Source organism: Papio anubis, chromosome X (assembly GCF_008728515.1).
Source record: "Papio anubis isolate 15944 chromosome X, Panubis1.0, whole genome shotgun sequence".
In the NCBI taxonomy this organism is placed as follows: domain Eukaryota; kingdom Metazoa; phylum Chordata; class Mammalia; order Primates; family Cercopithecidae; genus Papio; species Papio anubis.
In genome coordinates, this window is record NC_044996.1 from 5,097,511 (window position 1) to 5,125,140 (window position 27,630).

The 27,630-nt window shown below is 44.6% G+C and overlaps 1 long non-coding RNA gene across 1 annotated transcript in view; it reads right to left on the minus strand.

The window, feature by feature from the left end:
- Positions 1-319: 319 nt before the first annotated feature.
- The window catches only part of LOC103880943, a 29,061-nt gene continuing 1,750 nt past the window's right edge, over positions 320-27,630 (minus strand). Inside the window, exon 3 of the long non-coding RNA XR_642275.4 lies at positions 320-7,516. This is a non-coding gene — a long non-coding RNA (uncharacterized LOC103880943). The remainder of the gene's footprint in view (positions 7,517-27,630) is intronic.

A 27,630-nucleotide genomic window follows, 5' to 3' on the forward strand; every position in this document is an offset into this window, starting at 1 on the left:
CTACATGTGTAAGTTGAACTGCTTGAGCGTAGGATTGCTGAGACCCAGAAGAAAAGTCAGCATTGGCTCTTACACTACAGAACAAATGAAAGGTGGCTCCAGAAACTTCAAGATGACAACTTCCTGGAAATGCTGCATTTTTGCCTCCTTTGACTGTGGCCTCTGGCAGTCTTTCAGGGGACATCTCCAGGGTCTAGATTGGCTTACTCCACACCGGCCGCCCAGGATGTGCTCACATGCTCTCATAGCACCTTAGATTTCTTCCGCAAACATCAGTAGTACTTACAAAGAATGACAGGCTTTTTTTCTTCCTATGGGAAAAAACACAAACACTAACTCCTCCCATAACCCATTCTTTATTAAATGTATGCTTCAATTAGCTAGTTATCATGTTACCAAATCCTTTTAAATTATTTGTCAAAGCTTCCCATATCATTTTTAACCAAGTGAATCTTATCTTAAATTTTAATATGATTTGTTGTTTAAAGGATTAAGGGAATGATTTCATGACCTAAAATGTGTATGGCCTCTTTTTAAAAACCCAATTGGTGATGTAATTGAGTTGCAAACACTATTTTTGTCTTTTCACAACATAATCTGCTATGGGACTTTATTTTCTTAAGGGACTTGCTTCATCTGCTCTTTATACACATTCAGCCTCTGTAAATATGCTTTTGGCTTTTCAGTAATAATATTAGAGCTGAATGCTTTGGTGTATATCAGCAGGGTAGGAGAGTGTGAGGAAGGCTGCTACATGCATTTAAAAATTATTAATTAAATAAAAATTATTTAAAAATTACACAGAAAAAACGCATGTTTAATGTATTTAAGAATATTCAAAGTACCTTTTGGATATAAGTTCATAGAGTTCCATGAATTAACCCAGCACTAGCTGTTTTTTGTTTTTAAGTTTTGGTTTTCCATTAGTTTTGGTGGCTATTTTTCTGACTGTTGCTGTTTTAATATGAATGAACTTTGCCTTGTAAACACAGTTGCTTAGTGATTAAATCATATGCTTCAGGATGTCCTTATGATCAAATTGTGTTCAGAATGCAAAGCAGATCCAATCAACAATGCCTAAAGGGGCCTGAATATGGCCCAAAGTCTCACTTCACATCTCAAAAGTCCAAGCCATGGGTGGTGTGTCCTGCTCAACAGCCTTGTCAACATGATCTTTATACAGTCAGGACTATCTGATTGACTCTTGGGAGCAAAAATTGAACTTTTAGGATTGAATGATGGAAAACATACTCCACCAACTACTTTATGAGTCTCTTTCATCAAACCAGAATCACCTCTCAGTTTCCAGGCCATTTTGCCCTTTCCAATCCCCTCCCTCTCACATGGACTCATAACAAAGTGCCATCATTTCAGTTTTCTCTTCTAAATGTCTCTTGGATGCATCCCTTCCTTTTTGGTTCCACTGCCACCTCCTTCATCCAGGTCCCCTGTGATCTCAGGCTTGGACCACTACAATGACCTCTACATTCTTTTCTTAGCCCCACACTGAGACTTAACTTGATTCCCAAATTTATCTTCCTAAGGTGCTCATTCATAATCTCTCTTCTCTGTGACATGCTGGGGCACCCCTTTGCTCCTCAGGTCAGGTCCAGACTTTTCCAATTGATTTTTAAGATCCTTCTAATCTCACTATAGCTAACTTTTATCCTTCTAATCCCTAATGAGCACAGCCTGGGTCAATAGCCGTTGAGAGACTTCTGCCTGCTGTGGTATTGGTATAAGGCTAGACAAATAGAATGATGGAACAGAAGAGTGAGCCCAGAGATACAGTCATGCATATATAAAGTTTAATTTATGACAGAGGAGACACTGCACAGGAGTGGAGAAGGAATAGTCTTCTCAATCAATTGTGCAGGGATAGTGAGGTATCCACAGGATAAAAAATGAAATAGGACTCTTATTTCACATCAACACAAAAATCAAGTCCAGACGGAGTAAGGACTTATATGTTAAAGGTAAAACTACAAAGCTTTCAGAAGATCATATAAGAGAATATCTTCATGACCTAAAGGTAGGGAAAGATTTCTTAAACATGACATGAAAAACACCAAGCATAAGGAAAAGATGGGCAAGCTGTACTATATAAAAATGAAGAATTCCTAGTTTTTGAAAGGTAGCATGAAAAGAGTGAAAAAGCAAGTCACAGACTGAGAGAAGTTATCTGGAACATGTAAAACTGACTAAAGGCTTATATCTAGAACATATTTTTAAAATGCTACAAATTATTTTGAAAAAGAGAGACAACTCAACAGAAAAACTGTCAAAAGGCTTAACCAGTAATTCACAAGCCAGGAAATCCAAATAGCTAGTAACTGTGAAATGGTCCTTGATTTCCTAGTAACCACGGAACTGCAAATGAAAACCACAATAAGCTGCACTACTCACCCATAAAAATGGCTAAAATTAACAAGAGTGATGACAGCAAGTGTTCATGAGGATATGGAGCCCCTGGAACTCACAAGCTGCCTGCTGGTGGAGTGTATAATGGGATGGGTACTTAGGAAACATTTCTATTATCTAACAGAGTTGAAGATCGCCATCCCCAATGACCCAACAATTCCACTTTTATATATCTATATATAGATATAGATAGATAGAAGACAAATAGATATCCCCAGGAAATGTGCATTAGGAGACATGGGCAATGATGCTCACAGTATCCAATCTCCCTGGAGTTACCTGTCTCTTGTAGTAGAATGGCCACATGAATTGTGGTGCATTCATATGAAAAGTATACTATTTGGCAGTGAAATCAAATATGGATGAATTTTAAAAGCAAAATATTAAGTGAAAGAGGACTGACCAAAAGGAATGTGTATGTATCATACACACACACATACATACACACAAATGAGTGGTGAAACCTGAGTAAGGTCAGTGGACATCTCAATGTTGATTTTCTGGTTTTAATGTTATGTTACAGTTGAACAAAACAGTACCATTGGGGCAAACTAGGTGAATGGTGCATGGGACCTTCTTGTACTATTTTTGCAACTTCCTGTGAATCTATAATTACTTCAAAATTAAAAGGTTAAAATTTGAATTTAAAAAGAACATGCATTATTCCATTTCTATAAACTTCAAAGCAAGCAAAAGTAATCCATGGTGATCTGGGATGCCCCTTGATATGGTAAAATACAAAGGATTGGAAGGAAATGATTCTCATAGAAGTCAGGGATGAGGGAGGGGCTCATGACTGTGACTTGTAGGGCATGCAGGGGGCTTCTGGGGAAGCTGTCAATGCTGCATTTCTTGAGCTGGGTGATGGTTGCACTAGTGTTTACAACAATTTGTTTAACTGCATATATATGTCTTAAGCACTTTTGTGTGCAATATTGAACAATAAAAAAGTTTTCATTAAAGACATTTATGTGACAGCACCTTAGGGATCATTCTGGACAGGTACAAGTATCCTCCATCAGACTGAGTCCCATGGGAGGGGCTCAGTGGCACTCCAGACAGTAACACAGGGCCCACCTAAAGCAGACACAATGAAGCAGGTCTGGTTAATAAAATTAGAAAGACTGTCTCAAGAAGTGCTGCCTTCCATCTGCTTTTGAGGAGGCATCTGGAAAGAGGGGAAAGCAGGCAAGGCACATGGCCTGCTATACAGATTGACAACAAATGGGAAACAATATTGAAAACCAGGACTGTGGTTCCAGAGTCATGGTGTTGTCCAACCCCAAGTGTTGTGTTTCAAGGGCTGATATTTGCAGCTTGGGATAGAGTCTGTGGCCCCCAAACCCTGAAAATACCTCTGGGGACCCCGCTGGGAATCTAGCTTGGCCCTGATTGGTCACAGAACAACAATTGCCCAAAATTATGCCTAGAAGACAATGTAGTGTTACCTTTTAGAGTTGTGTAGTGCAGTGCCCCTAAGGGTGGTGACCCACATGCTGGTGGTGTCATTCCACCACTGTGCCTTCCAGGAAAGAGTAAGCTATGACTTCAGGCCATGGCCACAGCCTACTCTCACTTTACCTGTGGACTACCCACTTGTGCCCTAGGAGTCTTCTCCACTAAACATTTAAGTAGGCAGAAAAGACAGCCATGGTGAGTAGAAGAACTTGTCCCTCTGGGCGGGCCACTATGGAATCAAAGGCTGAAAGCTGCTGTGAAACACAAAATGTAAGCATTCATGTAAGCCACTTGGGCTGCTGGTAAAATGACCACAGTTACTAACCACTTCCAGACATTGGCCTGTTGGGTCACAGGTGCCTGAGAGAGCATCTGGTGAAGAGGAGGGAGCCCTGCTGAAATTTCTGGGGGGGACCTGAAATGCCATAAAAGGCTTAGGGGCCAGCCATGGGGAGAGGAAGGCCAAACTCATGGTTTTGTGGGCATTGCCATTGTGGGCAGAAAGAACAGCTGAGTGAACCACCAGGGTCCCCATATCTCTGTCCTGAAGTGGGACTCCTACCTCTAGCCCTGAATCTGTAGCTCCCAAACTTTGGAAAATACCTCTGAGGACCCTGCAGAAATTTCAGCTTAGCCCTAGCTGGCCACAGGGCAATTGCTGTCCAGAACTGTGGCCATTCACCTCTTTGGGCCCCATGTGGGAGTGTTGTCTTCTGGCCATTGTCTTTGTTATTGGTTCTGTTTGTTTTTTGCCAGTCAACCCATTTTTCTTTCAAGATGTTATCTTCTAACTTATTTTACAATTTAAAATTACATTTATTTACCTTTTGATTTTTTACTTGTTTTGACAAGGGAGTGGGGGGCAATGTCAACATGAGGGAAACAGCTCTGAAATGAATTCCTCGTCTAGACAAGGGAGGCAGGAAGGAGGCCCTTGTTAGAAGCTGCATTTCAATCTCAGGGAATGTCCCTGACCATCAAGCCTTTCTGCTGCGCAACACTATGAGCTGCTGTCCTTCGTCAATTCACCTTTGGAAGTCCAAGGAAATTTCTAGATGTTTCTGATAGCTAATGACTAGAGCTTTAGCAGGGGGCACACTAATGACAACTGACCACAGTAACGTGGGGAAGGCAATGAGTGAGTCCAGCCCCTCATCCTGAGAAAGCATTCTTCTCACTACCACCCTGAGACCCCATGGAAAGGTGACCCTGATTTGGTTATACAGATCTGCATAACAGAAACCAGGTGGCAGGAACTCCCTTAGCTGTGTAGTCAAAACCGATTTAGCCATTGATCCCCTAAAATCCCTTACCTCTCCTAAGCACATGCAAGATCCTATCTGAGGCTGGTGTTCTTCAAGAAGAAGGGTCAATGGAAGCCCACAGCCCTGAGAGGCACCCCCTGCTACTAGCATATATCCTCCATAGAGCAAGAGCCAGTTGAGGAAGAGGCAGCCTCCAAAGGGGACAGGCTCCTTGAGTCCCTGGAAGGACTTCATTACAATCAACTTCTCAGCAGCCAAATTTCTCACACCATGTATCTGTCCAATTGCAACCTGGAAACCTGGCTTACCTGCACAGCATCCCTCACGATCGCATATCACCACCAAAGGTAAAAGGCAGTGACTTGAACTCAGATCCCTGTCTTTTGTGTACAGTGAGTGCTGCTAACCTGCACACCACGAGATGTTCTGTTCTGGTACATCTCTTCTCCCACGTGAACTGAGGTCAAGTTGAATTGGAATGACTATGACAGCCAATGTCAATGAAGAATGGGATGCAGAGGGCACAAGAGATGAGCTGCCTTGATTAGTATTTGTCTCAGTAACCTGTGTTTGTTGTGAAGAGTAAGGCATCATCATTTCCCAAGCTCCAAGGAAACGCTGTTCCAAAACGGGTTGCTATTTTGTGAATTGTTCTACTCCCGTGCTGCTGATCTCTTGTGAGACCCTGGTAGCAGGACCCCACACTGAGCTGTAAGACACTCATCATGCTATGACAACCCCTACCTTCTGTATCGCAATCTATGGAATGCTCAAATTTGGCCAAATTGTGGAGAGCACTCAACATAGTTAGCATAATTGTGAAAGTTTCCAGAAGCCAGATCCCTGATTGGAATATGAAAACCTGGCTGAGATTTCTATGTTCTCTAATCTGGTGATGGATGAAGAGGGTTGGGAGGGGTGTCCCTCCTGAGAGCATGGGCTGAGCCTTCATCTCAATTGAGAGAAGGATGCTGGGGCAGGAGCATTTCACCTCCTGGGGGTTGAGATAAGGAAAAGGGCTACGTGGGTATGTTAACTCTCAACCTCCAAGTCAAGTGCTGAGGGCTCGGCTTGGGGATTTGCAGACAGTCAAAAGAGTTCTCCCAGACAAGCAGGGACAGAGCATGAAGGCATTCCCCAGCCTGAGGCCTGGTGGGGCCCCCAGGTGGCAGGAAGAAGCATGGAGGAATTGGGTGGCTAGGGCTGTGAATCCCAGGAGCAGCTACTTCCTCCAAAGCAGCTTGAGTTACAACTCTGTTGATGGACTCATGACCTCTAGGCCCAGTGCATCTTGCTTCACAGAGCCTAGAGAACAAAATGTACCCAAGAGGTAGGGCTGGGGCTGCTCTCCCTTTTCTTGCCAGAACCAAATCCTATGGTGTCCTGAGGAGGCCTGGGCAGTTTGGGCAGTGTCAGGGCCAGACGCTTGGCACAGCCTTCAGCCTGCCCACTAGGGGCACTGTAAGCCACATGGTGCCATGGTTTCTGTAAGGGGATTCCTGGGCAGCCCATGTTAACAAATGAGAATGGATTCTGGAGAGAAAGAATGGGGTAGACCCCAGATTGTGATGAGCTGACAAAAACATTTGTGAACACTTATACAAGCTCCTTTGGGGACTCCCCGAAATATTCAGGGGGTTGGGAGGGAGCCTGGGTGAATAGGTAGGGCAAGAAGCAGGCCACTAGCTTGTTAATGTTCTGGGACCCTATCTCTGCAGACTGGTGAGGTCCTGAGCTTATAGATTACAGGGTAATGGGAAATCTGTGAGGAGGAAGTACTGGAGTGTTGAGGTGCAAAGCCGCCACACACCCTACGAGCCCTGTAAAGCAGAACATGTGGTCAGTTTCAGGGTGTGGGGGTTTTCTAGATTTCCAGCCCCTGCTGCTTCTCCACTTAGACACTACATTTATTTATTTTTATATTGAAACACAAAGTAACTAATTTTATTTATATTCTTAATAAGGAAACAAACTTTTCAACATGTAGCAGCAAAATAATAATAACAGCAACAATAACAACGTGTACATTATCAAACACACCTTTTAGTTGAACGGAAAATCTTTTACTTTTTTTAACTTTTAGGTTCAGGGAAATGTGAAGGTTTGTTACTAGATACTATATTTACTCAGATTGCTAAATATGGTGGCGGCAGCCTTATTCCATGCCAGTTGAGTGAAGCTGAAGCTTCGATGCCTGGAATTCCCTTCCCCTAAACAGTTCTCATTCAGCAGGAGCCACATGAAATTCGGGTGTTATCTGGAAGATGGAAGTGAAGCCAGTGTCTCTGATCTTTTGTCTCCTCTTCTTGACATGGGGCAGGTGCTCTGTGACTTCCAGGAACCGTGAACAGTTTTGCTTTCATGGGGCCCTTCTTCAATTTAAAATAAATAATGATATTTTATGATTGTGTTGGTATAAAGATGAATACATTAATATTACATAAGAAAATATTGTCTTTAATCTAAAAGTTCATTTCTCTCCTTCTGATTTTAAAAGAAATTAAATTACCTTTGTGGGTCCTTAAAAGTCTCATGGCCTACTGTACCTAATGGAGAGGTTAACCCTGAAAGGGTCTGGAGCTTGCTTGCCCACGCTAGTTCTCAGGGATCAGTGTTTGGGCTTGGAAGGAGCAAGGTTTGCCCATGGACTAGATGAGGCAGCACAAAGAAATGGGTGGATTGGCTGCTTTTTGTTTTTGGGATTAAAAAATAAGTCTATTGAGTGTTGTGGAAAAACCACAGTCTTACAATTTAGATGATGAATTATGTGGGAAAAAACAATGTCCAATGAGAAAAAATCAGCACTTTTAAAAATTATTTTAAATAATTGTAATTTATAGCTAACCTTTGTTAAGCACTTATTACAAGCCACATACTGGGCTAAGCCTCACTCCTTTCACCTTCACATGAAACCCATTTTAGAGACCAAAATGTTGAGGCTGCAGGCTGACGAGGCATCGGAAAGTCAGAAATGAAGAGCATAAAAGAGCAGAGACCAATGGATCAGTAGGAAGAGGAAGTGGGGGGAAAGGATTCAGGAAGAGACACTCAGGGATTCCCTGTTTTCTCATATTTGCCCTTCTAGAAGCACATTACATGATATACTAATAAATAGGCTTAGAACAACAGCACGGAACCAGAGGTAAAAGTTAACAGTTTTATTAACACTTTTCAAGAAAGGAGGCTGCACTTGTTTCTGATTTTCTTCTCAGTGATTTCCCAGGCCAACAACAGAGGGTATTGTCATATTGAATGAAGAGGACCCGTTTGGAGACCTGTTGGAAGTCTTAGGCATCAGGGTCCTTCCCAACTTCCCCAAGGGACTGAGCCAAGGCAGAGCCTTGCACTCTGAGAGAAAACTGTGCTTCCTGGCTCCAGGGTAGAGAGGCCTCAGCCTGGTGAGTGTGAAGCAAGAGGGACTAAAAGAAGACCGGACTGTGACCGGCTGTATTCTACGCACAAAGATGTGGCGGCTCTGAGGGAGAAAGTGATCTACTCATGGCCATATAGCTAAGTAGCGACCAAATCAGGATAAGAGCCAGGCAGTGTGACTCTAGAGAACACCACAGCACGTCGCCCCTCACAGGGAACAGAGCTGGCATTGGCTGCTCATCTATTATGTGCCAGGGCTTCCACATATTGTCTTATGGGAGCCCAACAGTGAGTAGGGGAGGAAAGCCATGCTCAGGCCTGGTTACAGATAAGGAAGCTGGCTAGAGTGCTCAGTGCGCAAAAGGGAGAGGGAGGCACCAAAGTTTCAGAACTGGCAGGAACCTGCATGTCCTTCTGTTCAGCCTTCTGTCTGCTGCTTTGAACTCTCAACTGGTCTTCCCATTGGTCCCCTCACTTTTTATTGTGGTATATGTGTGTGTCTCTGTGTGTGATAAAACTTGTCAGTTCATATTTTAAGTGTACAATTCAGTATACTTGGGTATTAATCACATTGACAACACTATGCAACAATCACCACGTAATTGCAGAACACTTTTATCACCCCCAAAAGAAAGCCTATACCCATTAAGCAGCCACTCTCCCATTTTTCCTTCTCCAAGCCCCTGACAACCATTAATCTGCTTTCTGCCTCTATGGATTTGCCTATTCTGGATATTTCATATAAATGGAGTTATACAATATGTGGTCTTTTGTGACTGGCTTCTTTCACTTAGCATTATGTTTCTGAGGTTCATCAGTGTTGTAGCATGGATCAGTACTTTATTCTTCATGACTGAATTGATATTCCATTATGTGGACGTAGTGCATTTTGCTTATCCATTCAACATCAATGGACATTTTAGGTTTCCCCCACCTTTTGGCTATTGTGAATCTGAGATAGACATTCATTGTGTGGAAAACTGTTTCCAATTCTCTTGGCTATGTATGTTCCCAGAAGTGGAATTCCTGGGTCATATAGTCATCCTATGTTTTTTTGAGGAACTGCCAAACTGTTTTCCCAGTGGCTGTACCATTTTGCATTCCCACTAGCAATGTACAAGCATTCCAATTTCTGTACATCCTTGACAACACTTGTTATTTTCTGTGCATGTGTTGTTCTTTTTTTTTTTTCACCCTAGTGGGTGTGAGGTGGTATCTCATTGTGGCTATCATTTGCATTTACCTAATGACTAATGATGTTGTGCATCTTTTCACATACCTATTGGCCCTTTCCATGTTTCTGAAGAAAAAACAAAGCATCCTTACTGGGCCTCCAAGGCCCTGCCCTACTCCCGGCTGCACTGAATGGCCCTGGGCCCTCCACTTCCACTCTAGCACCAGCCACCTGGGCCTCCCCTTCCTCATGTGCACACACGGTTCCCTCTGTCCGCGAGTGGTGTGTTCCCCTTCATCTTTTGGTTGAGCCCCTGTTGGCATGCCCAGAGCATCATCTTGCACTGCCCCTTGGTGTGCCTCATCCCAGTGACAGGCTTCTTGCTTCTTGCAGTTTCTTGAGGGCAAGTGCTGCATCTGGCCTGTTCACTGGAGTGACTCCGGCTCCTGGCTGAGGGCTGGAAAAACAGTATGTTTGGATCCACAGCACCAGATGGAAGACTGAACTGAAGTTGTGCAGGTTTCCTTCTGAGACACTGGGCTCTCTTGCCCAAGAGGCACTGGCAGTTCCATCTTGGGACTGTTCCTGCTCCAGGGCACCGAGCACCCAGTACTAGGACAGCAGGATAGATGAGGCATCCCCACCATCTCCCATTGACATCTTTGGAGCTGCCCATCCTCAGCTGTGGTCTGATACGACTCATGCCCTCAAGGCAGGATGACTGTTGTCAGCAAGTGACTCATGGACATAGCTCCTCAGCCTTGGCAGCCTTGGCAGCCAGCTAGGTCTGATGACATAGGAGAGAGAGCCCCACAGTGGGAGGCAGGGACCAGAGTTCCGGTCCCAGTCTGTGATGACTCGATGTGTGATCTGGGGCCCTCACTTCCCCAACCTGTAGAGTCTATCTGAACCACCTGTGGATCCCTTTCAAAAATGCAGCTGGCTATACTCCCACCCCCGCTCCGACCCTGAGATTCTGATTTAGTAGCTCTGGCATGGAGCCCAGGAAATCTGCAGTTTATTTCAGCAGCCCCAGTGCCCCGATGCTCACCCTGCCTTGGAGAATCTGCACAAGCTGCTTTGAGGGCCCTGTCCATTTCCCAGGCTTTGGTATTAGAATTCTAGAATTCTTCAGAATTCTGAACAGTTTTCATTGGGCAAGTTCCAAGAAGTTCCTTGAAGGAGGAGTTAGCTCACTTTCTGTTCCCTGAACACCTACCCTGGGTACCCACCCAGTGGGAGTAGTGGGACATGCTGTGGGGCAGGGTGGCTAAGAAGCTCAGCCTTCAGCCTGCCTGCCATGGAGAATGGTGGCAGGCCCAGGGGCAGGGTCTACTGGGAGTGAAGCGCTGGGCACTTGTGGCTGCAGCACTGTAGAGGGCCTGATGATAGGGCCACCTGTGCTACTGAGCTCGGAGTTTCTTCTACTGGAGTTGCCAAACATTCTGCAATATGCATCCAAAGACATCACCTCCCCATTTAGGGTGGTCCTAATGGATTGAGGCCTAAGCTGATGCTTCCAGCAAGCCTGCTCCACCATCTGCTGCATTTTTGTTTAGAGCAGGGAGGAGGCACACTCTTTGTTGAGGGCTGTGTTCCCAGAGGGGAGCTAAGCGGCACCTGGATGTGGTTGGGAGTTTGAAGGCTCTGGGTTCCCCACCCATCTCTACCTCTGCACCATCTTGGGCAGTCCAGCCACCCTCTCTCAGGCATAGTCTGCTCCTCCACAAAATGAGAATCCCATTAGTATCTGACTTAGGGATTTCGATGATGCTTAAGTGAGAGGCTGTACAGAGAAAGAGATCTTTGCAAGTCTCCTTGTTCTTTATGGCAGAGGAGAAACCCCACTAGACCTGCTGGCTTCAAGCCATGGCTGCTCTGCCAAGCTTCAACTATGCCCCCAGGAAGGCAACTCCACAAAGATGAGCCAGTCTTAGGGCAAAAGCTGTGAGAAAGGGCTGGAGAGAACATAAATTCTCAGGGGCGGGGGCAGGCTGGCAGAGGCAGCTATAGGAGGGAAGCTGCTTTGTAGAGAGCCATTCTGATCTAGTGCTGAGCAGACACACAGAAGACCAGAAACCTCCAAAGAGAGCTTTGTAGCTTGGGGGACCCGAGAGGGAGTGACAAAGTTGACAACAGGTAGGGTGGGGGCATTTTCACAAACCTGGGTTCCCCAGGCCCAGCAATCTGAGGCCTCCTAGCCTTGGCCTGCTCTTGGGAGCTTTGCAGCTGCTAGACACTGCTCCCTCCTCTTGATGGAAGGTCGAATTGTGGGCTGGAATCCAAGGATGCGGCCACTATGGACTCAGGGGAGAGGGGGCTGCAAGAATGGGTATCTCCAGGGAAGAAGTCAGAGTTGGGCCAAACCTTGGGCCCCCAGGCCCAGACTCCAACAGAGACGCTGTCCTCACATAGCTCACCTCACAGGGGGCTAGTCTCTCGGCAGAGAACAGGGTATTAGGCCAAGGGCAGCTTTGGGAGATGGGGAGGTGAGGGAGCAGCTGCCAGAAGGCCTCAGGCTGTCCAGACTCTGGCCAAGGCCACCTTCCCTCCCCTCACAGGCAGGCCACCACCCAGAAGCACCATCTGCTCCTCTCTGCATTGGATTTGTAAACCACACCACGCCCAGGGTCAACAGCGGCTCCAGGCCTTTGCCTGCAGGCCCCCTGAATGGCTCACAGTAAATCCCTCCAAACTAAGTGTGGACCAAGTCACCTCCTGTCAGAACCCTCCATGGCCCGTTCTGCCATCTCTACCTCTATAGGAGCCTCTGAATGCTGAGGAGTAAAGAGCCATTGAGGAGCTGTGAATAGTATCATTAGAATTTTAAAAGTATATGAGAAGAGGCGCTAAGAGGTCACTCTGAAGCTCCAGGGCAACTTCTGTGGTTTTGACTGCTTTTACTGCCTGGAGTACACCACCACTGCCAGTTGTTTTTGAATCACAGTCACCGGTGTGACTAGACTAAAAGGGATCAGGGCTATTGTTTTCAGAACTGAGCCTGTATGAAGACAGCCCAGGGGCTACTTGCCCTTTGGCAGCTCTGACTTGCTACCTTTTGCTGGTGGCTTGCCCCTCCACCCCAGGTTTTCTTCTCTCATTGAAGGGGACATCTAGGTCATCAGTGGCCTATGGAGGATATCATGGCCATGAATGTGGCTCTCATGGTCAGCGTCTGGTCCCACTTGCTGCATACTTCCTGCCACACAGCAGACACCTGATCTCAGGCAAAGAGGACACCAGTGGGGCTAGGCAAGGGTCTCTGGAGAGCATGCGTCTGCTACTACTATGCATTGGGCAGGGACTATGGCCCAGCGAAGCAGAAGTCAAGAAGCAGAGGTGCAGGGCAAGAGATATGAGCATGAGCTGCTGCCAGCCATCATCAATGAGCTGGTACGGCACCTGAGATATCCTTTGTCTTGCTGAGACCGGCCATTGCCACCAGTGGCTTTCTGGAAGGTTGTCTGGGATCAGGGGCTTTGCAGCAAAATGAAACCTCCCTGGACTGCTGGAATGTCCTCTCTCAGGACAGAGTCACCTTGCTCCTAGACAAAGACCAGGAAGGCACCCACCTTTCTTCTGCCTCCTCCTCAGCATTCCTCCCTCCAGGCGGAGAGCACCATCCTGTCCAAACTGTCCTGGCTTACAGAATGCTTACCCAGTGTGCATGATGGAACTCTGATCCCCACAACTGCTCTGGAGAAGGATACTCTTCCCATCTAAAGAAGAGGAAGCTAAGGCCTAGAGAGGAGAAGGGCCATTTCAAGAACCCAAGGTCAGAAGGAACTACAGGCAACAGCCTCATCAACTACCCCTACCCCACCAGCCCAGACCTGGCAGAGGATTTGAGGTTAAGCATCCCCAGCAGAAGCCAGTTTCAGGCCAGGTTGCTTTCTGCTTCTGGGGACCCTGGATGTCTACACAATGATTGCAATTCTTCCTTTTCTGATTCGATTGGCCATCTTCCAGAAACCACTGGGCCAGGCAGAGTGGAGGTGAAGGGAAATTACTACTCATAACCCTGATGTATTTCCTTTTCTTAAATACAAATGACCCCAGCCCCCATCCCTAGTCAAACATAAAGGGAGGGAGCAGCTCAGGCAGGTGTATCCTAGTGAAGCACACTTGATGTCCATTTTGGTGTCTGCTCTGACTCTGAGCAGGTTTATTTTAATTAATCAAATTGCTATCAATTCATAGGCTTCACTTGACAGCCTCGCCTTCTAATGTGGTTAAGTACAAAGCCTGAAGCTCATGGGCTCTGAGCAGGTCTGACAGGGAATGGAGCCAATCATGCTGCTTCGACCTTGAGTGAGTCACTAGAAGCTCCATGGGTACCACCTGGCAGGGTTTAGGCCCTTGGATGGCTCACAGGGTCAGGGTCTTGGGAGCAGCGTGGTCCACTGTATGTTTCCTGAGGCTGCTGTAACAAGTTACCACAAACTAAATGAATTAAAACTACAGAAATGCATTGTCTCACAGTTGTGGAAGCCAGAAGACTGAGATCCAGGTGTTGGCAGGGCTGTGCTCTCTTAGAAGGCTCTAGGGGAGACTCTTTCCTTGCCTCTTCCAGCTTCTGGATGTTGCCAGCATCCTTGGCTACGGCTGCATCACTCCAGTCTCTGCCTTTGTCTTCACACGGCTTTCTCTGTTCTTTTTTGTTGTTGTTGTGTTTGTTTTGTTTTTTTTATTTTGAGACGGAGTTTCGCTCTTGTTGCCCAGGCTGGAGTGCAATGGCGTGATCTCAGCTCACCACAATCTCTGCCTCCCGGGTTCAAGCGATTCTCCTGCCTCAGGCTCCCAAGTAGCTGGGATTACAGGCATGCGCCACCACGCCTGGCTAATTCTGTATTTTTAGTACAGACAAGGTTTCTCCATGTTGGTCAGGTTGGTCTCAAACTCCCAACCTCAGGTGATCTGCCCACCTCGGCCTCCCAAAGTGCTGGGATTACAGGCGTGAGTCACTGTGCCTGGCTTTGTTCTGTGTCTTTCTCCTTTCTTCTAAGGATATTTACCATTGGATTTAGGGCCTACCTGAATAATCCAGGCTTATCACATCTCAATATCCTTACCTTTATCACATCTGTAAAGATCCCCCACCCTCTTTTTTTTTTCCAAATAAGGTCACGTTCACAGGTTCTGAGGGTTAAAGCTTGGACATATCTTTTTGGGGTCCACCCTTCACCCCAGTGCATACACTCCCACTGATGGATCACTGAATTCCAAGAAGTCTGGCTATCAGGGCAGTGTGGCCTTTGACAGGATCAACTGACACTTTCTCCTTTCAGAGCTAAAGTGGCTGAGAGCCTGGGGGGAGGAGGTTGCCTGGCTCTCAGCCTCAAGTTCCCTTGGCAAGTGAGGCACGTAATGGAGGAGAGCAGGGGCTTGTCTCCCAGCCCCTAGGCTCCTATTGTCTGGATAAGCCTGCTGAGCTCTGAGCCAGGCCTAACACATTTACATGACACAGGCATTTGTCAAGGGAATGAGCCCTTGGGGTCCCTGGGCACAAGGCAGGGCTGAGCTTTGGATGGAGTGTGACTCTATTCCCACATGGCACTGGGAGGCCTAGTCCCTCTACTAGGCCTCAGGCCCCTCAGCTGGAAAAGGAGCTGATCTTACGGGGTTTTAGACTCAGTGAGGATCTTAGGGGGTTCTCCCAGTTTGGACACCCATGGCTGCCTGACAGGCCACTGCAGCACCCTGCTCTTAGAGTGAACACACTGGCAATATCCCTTCTGCAATTTCAACAGGGGCACCTTGGGTGGCCTGGGACTCATGGATCCCCAGGAATGGCCCATAACCCTTATAGGAATCCAATGCAGAGCAGAAACCTTTATAGTTTATTGCCTGGGTTAGGGGCAGAACAAAGTTGCACTCTAGACACCCCAGAGGCCTGGGCCTGGACGTGGTTGCCACGTGAAGCTTTCTGCTCCTGTGACATTCTCGCTCTGTGGCCATCCAGTCTCTCCTGGTATGCCGTCACCTAAAGGAACCTCAGTCTCCATCTCCCTTCTTCCTGAAGCAACAGATACTAGCATGTTTCTGACTCCTTGAGAAGGCTTCTTTCCTCTAGTGCACTGCAGCCTGCATCTCAGTCACTTCTACCACCCCACCCCCATCCTAACTGAGCCCCACATTGAGGAACCTGGCACCCACATTAGGAGATGCCCTCTCTTCTACGAGGCAAATAGAAATTATTTTGCTTCTTCACTCCCAGCCTTCCCTTCTTCAGATATCTTCCAGTTTATCAGGGCCTTTCAACATGTGAGGCCCAGAGCTGACCAGAGCAGAACAGAGCAGAGAATAGGGCAGCTGTGCCCACTAGACACTGTGCCAAACCCTTCACACCTAGTATCTCACTGACTGTTCCTAACAGCACTTTCAAATAGTTTCTACTATTGTACTCTGAAAATATGACAAAGATAATCTGAGTCTCAGAGGGGTTAAATAACTGATCCAAAGTCATAATAAGTAATAATCATAATAAGTCATAATAAGTAATAACTGATAGAGTCAAAAGTCTAACTCAGACAATTGACTCCACAGCCACACCTTACACATTGAACTGCAGAAGAAAGCAGCACACTCACCCCCTTGTTCTGAATACTTGGCCCCTGTAGATACAGCCTAAGGCCCAGATTGTTTATCTGGCCACCCATCTTGGCACCAACTCACACAGAGAGGTTGACTATTCCCACCCATCTCTGTGTCTTGTCCTGTATGTTCTCTGGGCCCTGGTTCATGGTCCCTCGGTCTCCATGGTCTGGGTCCTCTCCTCCAACTAAACCATGCTCAAGCCTGTGCTTGGAGAAGCACCCTTACCTCCTTTTTCCTGCTCCACACCCCTGCCAGCCAATGTGATCACTGAGGAGAGAGAAGTTGGTGCACAGCAGGTGGGCAAAGGGCTGGCACACAATGCTGTGAGCTGGCAACTCTAAATTGAGAGCAATTCCTGGAAATCAGGATACAACTGTTGAGGCCAAAGGCATCCTAATTAAATTGACCTTTGAAATAAACAAGTGCATCTCTTCAGGCATCAGCTGTGATTCTGCAGAGTTCCAAGATGAGCCCTAAATGAGATAAAGCCTCCAGTCCAGGTTGGGCTGGGCATGTAGGGACAGAATGTGGGGCAATCTATGGGAGCCATTAGCATGCTCGTATTTGAATCGCAAGCCATATGAGAGAAACTGGGAGGGAAGGATCTGGGCCTCAGGTCCAACCTGTGGCACCACTTCCTGGCTGTGGGCTCTCAGGTACTGCACCCAACCTTCCTGCAGGGCCATGAACCATGTCATCTGCAAAATGGGATGCAGGGGAGTGGCAAGAGACATTGTACTTTCAATAAAGGTTGGTGGCGGAGGCTTCTCCCTCTTAAGGGTTCTTCTAGACCTGGGAGCTGAGGTTCCTGGGGTTGTAGTAGTCGAGATGTGTAACACTCTTTCCCTACACCTGAAATAAGACCTCCTTTTTTTTTTTTTTTTTTTTTTTGACTTAAAACAACACTAGTTTATTTTCTCATACCCCGTGCATCCAGAAATTTTCACAGGGGTTCAGTTTGTAATTCTATTGTGTATTTTTATTGTATACTTTAGAAGTTCTACAAGTGCATGTGTGCATAGCAGGTTTATTTACATATGTATACTTGTACCGTGTTGGGGTGCTGCTGCCCATCAATAAATCAGCACCCACATCAACATCATTTACATCGGAATTATAACTCCCAATGCAATCCTCCCCTCCCCCTCCCATGATAGGCCCCAGTGTGATGTTCCCTTCGAGTCCAGAGTGATCACCATTGTTCCAGTTCCACCTATGGTGAGGAACATGTGGTGTTTGGTTTTCTGTTCTTGCGATAGTTTGCCAGAGAATGATGGTTTCCAGCTGCATCCATGTCCTACAAAGGACACAGACTCATCCTTTTTATGGCTGCATAGTATTCCATGGTGTATATGTGCCACATTTTCTTAATCCAGTCTGTCACTGATGGACGGTGGTTGGTTCCAAGTCTTTTGCTATTTGAATAGTGCGCAATAAACATCGTGTGCATGTGTCTTTATAGCATGATTTATAATCCTTTGGGTATATACCCAGTAATGGGTTGTTGGGTCATATAGTGCTTCCTAGTTCTAGATCCTTGAGGAATCGCCATACTGTTTTCCATAATGGTTGAACTAGTTTTACAATCCCACCAACAGTGTAAAAGTGTTCCTGTTCTCCACATCCTCTCAGCACCTATTGTTTCCTGACTTTTTAATGCTTGCCAGGAATTCCTAACTGGAGTGTGAGATGAGTATCTCATTGTAGTTTTAGTTGCATTTCTCTGATGGCCAGTGATGATGAGCATTTTTTTTTCATGTATGTCTGTTGGCTGTATAGATAATGTCCTCTTTTAGAAATGTCTATTCATATCCTTTACTTACTTTTTGATGGGTTGTTTGTTTTTTCTTATAAGTTTGTTTTTGGAGTTCTTTGTAGGTTCTGGATATTCCCAGCCCTTTGTCTAATTGAGTAGATTGCAAAATTCTCCCATTCTGTAGGATTGCCTATTCCTCTGGTAGTTTCTTTTGCTGTGCAGAAGCTCTTTGGATTTAATTAAGATCCCCGTTGCCATCCAATTTTTGGCTTTTTGCTGTAGATTGCTTTTAATTAATTTTAGACATGAAGTCCTTGCCATGCCTATGTCACAGATGGTATTACCTAAGGTTTCAATACAAGTTTTTATGAGTATTAGGTCTAACATTTTAAGTCTCTAAATCCATCTTGAATTAATTTTTCATTATAAGGAGTAAGGAAAGGATCAGTTTCAGCTTTCTACTTATGACTAATAATTTTCAGCACCATTTATTAAATAAGAATCCTTTCCCCATTTCTTATTTTCTCAGGTTTTCAAAAGATCAGATGGCTGTAGATGTGGTATTATTTCTAGGGGACTCTGTTCTGTTCCATTAGTCCTATATCTCTGTTTTGGTACCAATTTTTCACATGCTGTTTTTGGTTACTGTAGCCTTGTAGTATGGTTTGAAGTCGGGTAGTGTGATGCCTCCAGCATTCTTTTGACTTAGGATTGTCTTGGAGATGCGGAAACCATACTTTGGTTCCATATAGACTTTGAAGAGCGGTTTTTTCTCCAATTCTGTAGGAAGAGCTCATTGGTAGCTTGATGGGGATGGCATTGGAATCTATAAATTACCTTCCAGGCAGTATGGCCATTTTCACGATATTGATTCTTCTATCCATGAGCGTGGTATGTTCTTCCATTTGTTTATGTCCTCTTTTTATTTCACTGGGCAGTGGTTTGTAGTTCTCCTTGAAGGAGTCCTTTACATCCCTTGGTTAGTTCCTAGGTGATTCTCTTTGGAAACCAATTGTGAATGGAAGTTCATTCATGATTTGGCTCTGTTTGTCTATTTACTTACTGGTGTATAGGAATGCTTGTGATTTTTTGCACATTAATTTTGTATCCTGAGACTTTGCTGAAGTTTCTTATCAGCTTAAAGGAGATTCTGGGCTGGGGGACAGTGGGTTTCTAAATATACAATCATGTCATCTGCAAGGAGGGACAGTTGACTTCTTTTCCTAACTGGATGCCATGAGTTTCTTTCTCTTGCCTGATTTGCCCTAATGAGACTGGCATATGTTGGACAGGGTGGTGAGGAGAGGGCATCACAATCAACTGACCCAGTTTTTCAAGGGAATTATTCAGTTTTTCCCATTCAATTATGATATTGGCACCATTGGGTTTTGTCATAAATAGCTCTTATTATTTTAGGATATGTTCCCTCAGTACCGAATTTATTAGTGTTTTAGCATGAAGGGCTGGTAGATTTTAGTAAAAGCCTTTTCTGCATCTATTGAGATAATCATGTGGTTTTCTTTGGTTCTGTTTATATGTAGGTTAAGTTTATTGATTTGTGTATATTGAACCAGCCTTGCATCAGGGATGAAGCCCATGATCATGGTGGATAAACTTTTGATGTGCTGCGAATCCGGTTTGCCAGTATTTTATTATTGGGGATTTTTGCATCGATGTTCATCAGGGATATTGGTCTAAAATTCTCTTTTTATTGTGTCTCTGCCAGGCTTTGTATCACTTGGGATGATGTTGGCCTCATGTAAAATGAGTTAAGGGAGGATTCCCCTCTTTTTTCTATTGATTTGAATGGTTTCAGAAGGAATGGTACCAGCTCCTCCCTTGTACCTCTCTGGGAATTCTTCTTGAATTCCTTGTACCTCTCTAGAATTCAGCTGTGAAGCCATCTGGTCCTGGACTTTTTTTTTTGGTTGGTAGGCTGTAATTACTGCCTCCAATTTCAAGGAGCCTGTACTATTGGTCCTATTCAGGCATTCAGCTTCTTCCTGGTTTAGTCTTGGGGAGAGTGTAAGTGTCAGGAAATTATCCATTTCTTCTAGGTTTTCTAGTTTATTTAGTAGAGGTGTTTATATAGTATTCTCTGATGGTAGTTTTGTATTTCTGTAGGGTCGGTGGCAGTATCCCACTTTGTATCATTTTTATTGCATCTATTTGATTCTTCTCTCTTTTCTTCTTTGTAGGTGCGCTAGCAGTCTGTAATTTTTGTTGATCCTTTCAAAAAAACCCGGCTCTGGTTCATTGATTTTTTGGAGGTTTTTAATATCTCTATCTCCTTCAGTTCTCTGATCTTGGATTATTTTTGCCTTCTGCTGGCTTTTTGAATGTGTTTGCTCTTGCTTCTCCCTAGTTCTTTTGAATTGTGATGTTAAATTATCAATTTTAGATCTTTCCAGCTTTCTCTTGTGGGCATTTAGTGCTATCAATTTCCCTCTACACTGCTTTAAATGTGTCCCAGAGATTCTGGTATGTTATTATCTTGTTCTGCATTGGTTTCAAAAGAACATCTTTATTTCTGCATTCATTTCATTTGTATACCCAGTAGTCATTCAAGGAGCAGGTTATTCCAGGTTTCCATGTGGTTGAGCGGTTTTGATTGGGTTTCTTAGTCCTGAGTTGTAGTTTGATTGCACTGTGGTCTGAGAGACAGTTTATTTATAATTTCTGTTCTTATACATTTCCTGAAATTACTTTGCACTTCCAATTTATATGGTGCAATTTTGGAATAAGTGTGATGTAGTGCTTCAGGAAGAATGTATATTCTGTTGATTTAGAGGTGGAGAGTTCTGTAGATGTCTATTAGGTCTGCTTGCTGCAGAGATGAGTTCAATTCCTACTGGATATCCTTGTTAACTTTTCTGTCTCGTTGATCTGTCTAATGTTGACAGTCGGGTGTTGGAAATCTCCCATTATTATTGTATAGGAGTCTAAGTCTCTTCCTTAAGTCTCCTAAGGACTTGCTTTACATGAATCTAGATTGCTCACTGTATTTGGGTGCATATATATTTAGGATAGTTGGCTCTTCCTGTTGAATTGATCCTTTTGCCATTATGTAATGGCCTTCTTTGTCTCTTTTGATCTTTGATGGTTTAAAGTCTGTTTTTATCCAGGACTAGGATTGTAACCCCTGCTTTTTGTTCTCCATTTGCTTGGTAGATCTTCCTCCATCCCTTTATTTTTGAGGCCTATGTCTGTCTCTGCATGTGAGATGCGGTCTCCTGAATGCAGCAGACTGATGGGTCTTGACTCTTTATCCAGTTTGCCAGTCATGTCTTTTAATTGGAGCATTTTAGTCCATTTACATTTTAAGGTGAAATATTTATTGTAGTAACAGACTTGATCCTGCCATTATGATATTAACTGGTTATTTTTCCTGCTCGTGCATTGATAAGTTTCTTCCCTAGCCTCGATAGTCTTTACATTTTGTATGTTTTACAATGGCTGTAGTGCAGTTGTTCCTTTCCATGTTTAGTGCTTCCTTCCAGGGTCTCTTGTAAAGGCAAGGCCTGAGTGGTGACAAAATCTCTAAGCATTTGCTTATCTATAAAAGGATTTATTTCTCCTTCACTTATGAAACTTAGTTTGAAAAGCTGGATAAAATTCTGAGTTTAAAATTTTTCTTTAAGAATGTGAATATTGGCCCCCACTCTCTTCTGAGCCTTAGAGTTTCTGCCGAGAGATCTGCTGTTAGTCTGAGTGGGCTTCCTTTGTAGGTAGCCCGACCTTTCTCTCTGGCTGCTTACATAAGATTTTTCTTCATTTCAACTTTGGTAGATCCTGGCAATTATATGTGTCTTAGGTTGCTCTTCTCGAGGAGGTATCTTTGTGGCGTTTTCTGTATTTCCTGAATTTGAATGTTGGCCTGCCCTACTAGGTTGGGAAGTTCTCCTGGATGATATCCAGTGTTTTCCAACTTGGTTCCATTCCCCCTCACTTTCGGGCACCCCAATCAGACGTAGATTTGGTCTTTTTACGCAATCCAGCCACTTCTTGCAGGCTTTTGTTTCGTTTCTTTTCTTCTAGCACTAACGATTTCTCTTCGCTTCATTTCATTCATTTTGATCCTCAATGGCTGATACTCTTTCTTCCAGTTGGTCGGGTTGGTTACTGGAAGCTTGTGCATTTATCAGGTATTTCTCGTGTCATGCTTTTCATCTCTATCCGTTCGTTTATGGCCTTCTCTGCATTAATTATTCACGGTTATCAATTCTTCCCACTCTTTTTTCAGTTTTAGTTTCTTCGCTGGAGTGCGTAATTCCTCCTTTAGCTCTGAGAGTTTGATGGACCAAGCCTTCTTCTCTCATCTCGTCAAAGTCATTTCTCTGTCAGCTTTGATCCGTTGCTGTGATGAGCTCGCGTTCCTTTGGAGGGAGATGTACTCTTATTTTTGAATTTCCAGCTTTTCTGCCTGCTTTTTTCCCCATCTTTTGTGGTTCTATCTGCCTCTAGTCTTTGATAGTAGTGATGATGTACCAGTGGAGTTTTGAGTGTGGAGTGTCCATATACTTGTTTGTTAGTTTTCCTTCACAACAGTCAGGACCCTCATCTGTAGGTTCTGTTAGGGGTGCTTGAGGTCCTCCAGACCCACTGTTTGCCTGGGTGTCAGCAGCAGAGGCTGCAGAATGAATACTGCTGAACCCGGCAGTGTCCCTGTCTGATTCTTGCTGGAAGCTTCCTCTCAGGGATGTAGCTCCACCCTGTAGAGTGTGGGAGTGTCGTTGCTTACAAAGTGGGGATGTCTCCCAGTTAGGCTACTCAGGGGTCAGGGGACTCGCTTGAGCAGGCAGTCTGTCACTTCTCAGATCTCAACTTCCCATGTTGGGAGATCACAGCTCTCTTCAAAGCTGTCAGACAGGTTGCTTGCGTCATGCAGAGGTTTCTGCTGCTTTTTGTTGTTGTTGTTGTTGTTTGGCTGTGCCCTGTCCCCAGACATGGAGTCTACAGAGACTTGCAGGCCTCCTTGAGCTGCTGTGAGCTCCACCCAGTTCGATCTTCCCAGGGGGCTTTGTTTACCTACTTAAGCCTCAGTGTGGCCCGGCCCCTCCCCAGCCTGGCTGCTGCCTTGCAGTTAGATAAGCAGACTGCTGTGCTAGCAATGAGGAAGGCTCCGTAGGTGTGGGACCCTCGGCCAGATGTAGGATATAATGATCTCCTGGTGTGCCCGTTTGCTTAAAGCACCCAGTATTGGGGTGGGAGTTACCCGGGCAGGTGTTGTGTGTCTCTCTGTTCCCTGGCTAGGAAAGGGATTCCCTTCCCTTTGTGCTTCCCAGGTGGTGATGCCTCGCCCTGCTTCAGTTCTAAGCTGGTCAGACTGCAGCAGCTGACCGAAGCGCAGTGTCCGGCCTCCCCAGTGAGATGAACCCAGTACCTCAGTTGATAATGCAGAAATCACCTGTCTTCTCTGTTGCTGGTGCTGGGAGCTGGAGACTGGAGCTGTTCCTATTCGGCCATCTTGCTCCGCCCCCCAAAATAAGACCATTTTTAAGAAGTATGCACAAATATTAATACCAATGGTTCCAATGGTGACATTCCTTGGGTACTCAAAAAAGTCAGAATATGCTCCATGGGCTTTGAGCGTTACCATCTACAGCCACATAGCATTTTTAAGTTTTACATTCTGGGCAATTCAGTGCAATTCAACAAATATATTCCCCAACGTAATGGTGAACAAGGGTGCCCTGTGGGGAAATGGAGAGGACAGGCTTGGTGCCTGTTCTTGATGATCTCATAGATGAGGAAATACTTCCATCTAATGACACCCAGCTTGATAAGTGCTAGAGAAGATGCTCCAAGAGTGGGCTCAGGAAGCTCAGAGTAAAGCATTACTATTTTCCACTTAAAAACCTGAGAAAGCTTTCTGGAAAAGGCAGTGGTTGACCTGGGCCTTGGAGGGTATGTAATATTTCAATGGCCAGAGTTGGTGATGAAGGCATTCCTGGTAGAGGGGAGAGCAGTGACAAGGGCATGGGAGGACACATTTGGAAAATGGCAAGCAGCCCATTTGGCTGGGTCCCTGTGTCCTGGGCTGCTATCACGGCTGAGGGCAGGTCTGATTCTGCAGATGATAGTAAGCCATCAAAGCTCTTAAGTAAGGGAGGTGGCACCATGCATAGCCGTGTGCAATGGTTCTCAGAGTAGGATCTGTGGACCCCTGGAGGTCTCCAAGACCTTTTTAGGGCATCCGTAAGGTCAAAACTATTTTCCCAATAATACTGAAATGTTCTTTGATATTCCACTGTCATGCTTTCCATTGGCACTGCTGGTGCAAAAGCAGAGAGAGGTGAAAAGAGCAGGTTCCTGAGCATGAATTGGGACCACAGCACCAACTGCACTAGTTGTCAATTGGATTCTTCACCACCACATACTTGCAGTTTAAAAAATGCCAGCTTCACTTAGGAATGTTCTTAGCGAAGCAGTGAAAATTAACTTTATTAAATACTAGCCGTTGAGTTCCCATATTTTTAAAACATGGTGAGACACAACGAGAACTATGCTCAAAGCAGTTCTGCTGGAACCGAAGTGTAGTCATTGACTCAAGGCAAAGCACTACTGCATGTTTTGAGTTGTGAGCTAAACTGGCTGATTTTTCGTAGAACAACATATTTACTTGAAAGAATGACTAACTAATATTACTCAGACTTGGGTATTTGGCAGACATTTTCTTGTAGATGAACGAAGTGAGCCTGTCACTTCAAGGAAAACAACTGACTATAGTTTTTGCCAATGATAAAATTTGAGCCTTCAGGAAAAATTTGAATTTTGAAAAGCTTGTATCCACCACTGTAAACTTGACAGCTTCTCAACAGTTAAAGGCTTTTTCCAACGAGATGGGTCATAATATTAACAAATGTGATCTTGTGATATTGTGGAATGAAATATGTCAACATATGGAGGATCTCCATAAGTCAGGGCACCATCATTTTTTTAAGCAACCAATACACAATCTTAACAAAACATAAATAGGTAAAAAACCCATTCAAAAGATAAGAGAGTCCAATGAAACCAAGTAGAGAAGGCTCACTGATACAGTTTTGCATCCCACATTACATTTAACCTGTAAGATACAACCATTGGTGGAGTTTTTGTGTCCTATCAAAGACGAATGTCCACAATGATCTGAAAAGTCTATTAAAATATTCCTCTCTTTCTCAACTGCATATCAGTGTGAGGCCAGATTTTCTTCATATACTTCAACCAAAACAACATCTCACAACTGAATAAAGAAGTAGATGTGAGAATCCAGCTGTCTTCTAGCGAGCCAGATATAAAAGAAATTTGCAAAAATGTAACATAATGCCACTCTTTTCAATACAAGTTTTTGTTTAGGAAAATATAACTATTTTCATATAAATACTATATTTACATGTAATTAATTCATTATTTTAATTTCAAAATAAATAAATATTTTAATATTCATGGTAACATGAATAGATATGACCCACATAAACAAAAGGTCTTTGGAGGCCTCAATAAGTTTTTGTCATTGTTGTTGTTGATTTACCTCATTATATATTTTTTTAAGTAAAATTCACATGACATAAAATTAACTACTTTAAAATGTATAATCAGTGGCAGTAAGTACATTCTCAATATTGTGCAACCATCACCTCTGTAGCTCCACATTTCCTTCACCCCCCTTTCTGCTCTTTCCCCAGCCCCTGGAAACCACTAATCTAATTTCTGTTTCTGTAGATTTACTCTCAATAAGTTTCAAGAGTATAAAGGATCTGAGGAAAAAAGTTTGAGAGCCACTGGCTTAGTGGTTCAAATCCCAGCTCTGTTTTTATTAGCTGTGATTCCTTGCTCAAGTTGCTTAACTTCTAGGAGTCTCATTTTCCTCCCTAAAATGAAGATAATAATAATAGCATATTCAGAGAGCTATTGTAAGGATTAAATGGAATAATCATATAAAGCTCCTAGCAGATAGTAGATACTCAATAAATGGGAGTTCTTATCACCAAGACTGAACCCAGTCCCCAGGAGAAACACTGATTCCATTTCCATACACTCTGTAGACATGACTGGCAGCACCTTAAGAACAAGAACCAGCTCTTATTCACCTCATTGTCACATGTTTACCAGCCATAAGACTTTGGTGAGTAACTTTACCTGAGTTTTGTTTTCCTTATCTACAAAATGGGCCTAATTATAATACTAATCCCACAGGGTATTTGTGAGAATCAACACAGGAGTGAATGCTTACAATATTCTTGGCACGAAGGAGGCACTCAATGTCAGGCAGTTGTTTGAGAGAGGTTGCAAACAATGATAACAACATTGATGAAAATGCTGACACTGTGCCTCTTGGCACACTGTGGGCAGCTCAGGGGCTACCACCACAGGTTAGCCCTTCCTTTGGGCTGTTTCTTGTGATGGGCCCACAACCCCCTCTTTCCAGGAGATGGCAAGATCATCACATCACAGTCAGCTCTGTGGCCTAAGAGGCTTCATCTTTACTTAGCTGCTCTCTGTGCAGAGGCTACTTGGGCTTTAGAAGAGTAAGTTTACACTAGACTTTTTGCTAGAGCCCCATCTCAGCTGTAGCCCAAGACAATACTCTAGTTCCCTAGTTATGCACTCAGCTGGATTAAAGGGCACTTTGACTACTGGCTGGTGGAAGTTTCCTAGATACCCTAGAGAGTCCTTAGGAGTTCAAACTTAATCTTTTGGCATATCAAAGGAAAGAAACAAGGTCTATTGCTGGCATCCATTCTGATGGTGCAGGGCTCCCTGCGGTAAATCTGTCTCCACTGCCATTGGCATATGGATCCGGGACCTGTCAGGCCTGCAGCTATTGACCCTGAGCCTCTCAGTTATAGGCTGACCACCATGAAGCTAGAGATGTCACTGTTTAGCCACTCTTCACTGCAACATTTAACATGCTGCTGATACAGCTGTGAAATCTGAATTCTTGTCAAAGTGATATTGAGAGCGGTAAGCTGAGGAAGGCTGGCCCTCTCAGCCATGTGTCCAAGGGCAGGTCAGGTGGTAGGGTGGAGAAAAGACAAGACTAGGAATCAAGAGACTTACATTCAACCCTGGGGAGAACTGGAGACATGACCTGCCTGGGCCTTAATTTCCCCACTTGAAGAATGGAAGGTTGGGCTAGCTCAGGGCTAACTATAGTTAGCATTAGTCAGGGAGAAACTGCCACTGAATATTCACTTTCCTGGGCCCTTGAGGAGATTCTATGTGATTTATTTTGCCCTGGAGAAGCTTTTTCTGGTCCTGAGGACCTGGATGAACAGGCACTTCTATCCTGGGTGGGTGATATAATTCATCACATATCACAAAGAAAGCTGGCTGGCCTAAAGTTTCATCCCAATGGGAAAGGATCTATCTTAAGCTTCTTCTCCCATCCAAACACCCCCACTCACCAAAAGTCATCTTGGCAACACTGGCTTAAAAGCCTTCTTGCCTCTGCCCTTTTGCTAACTCATACAGCTGGACTTGAGTCCTCCTAGTGTCCCACTAGCAGCCCTTTGGAGGAGGGGATCCAGCTCAACTAAAGGACTTTGGTGGCCCAAGGGTGCCACTTCCCTGTCAGGAGGTTAGCAGCAGTGGGGAGAAAT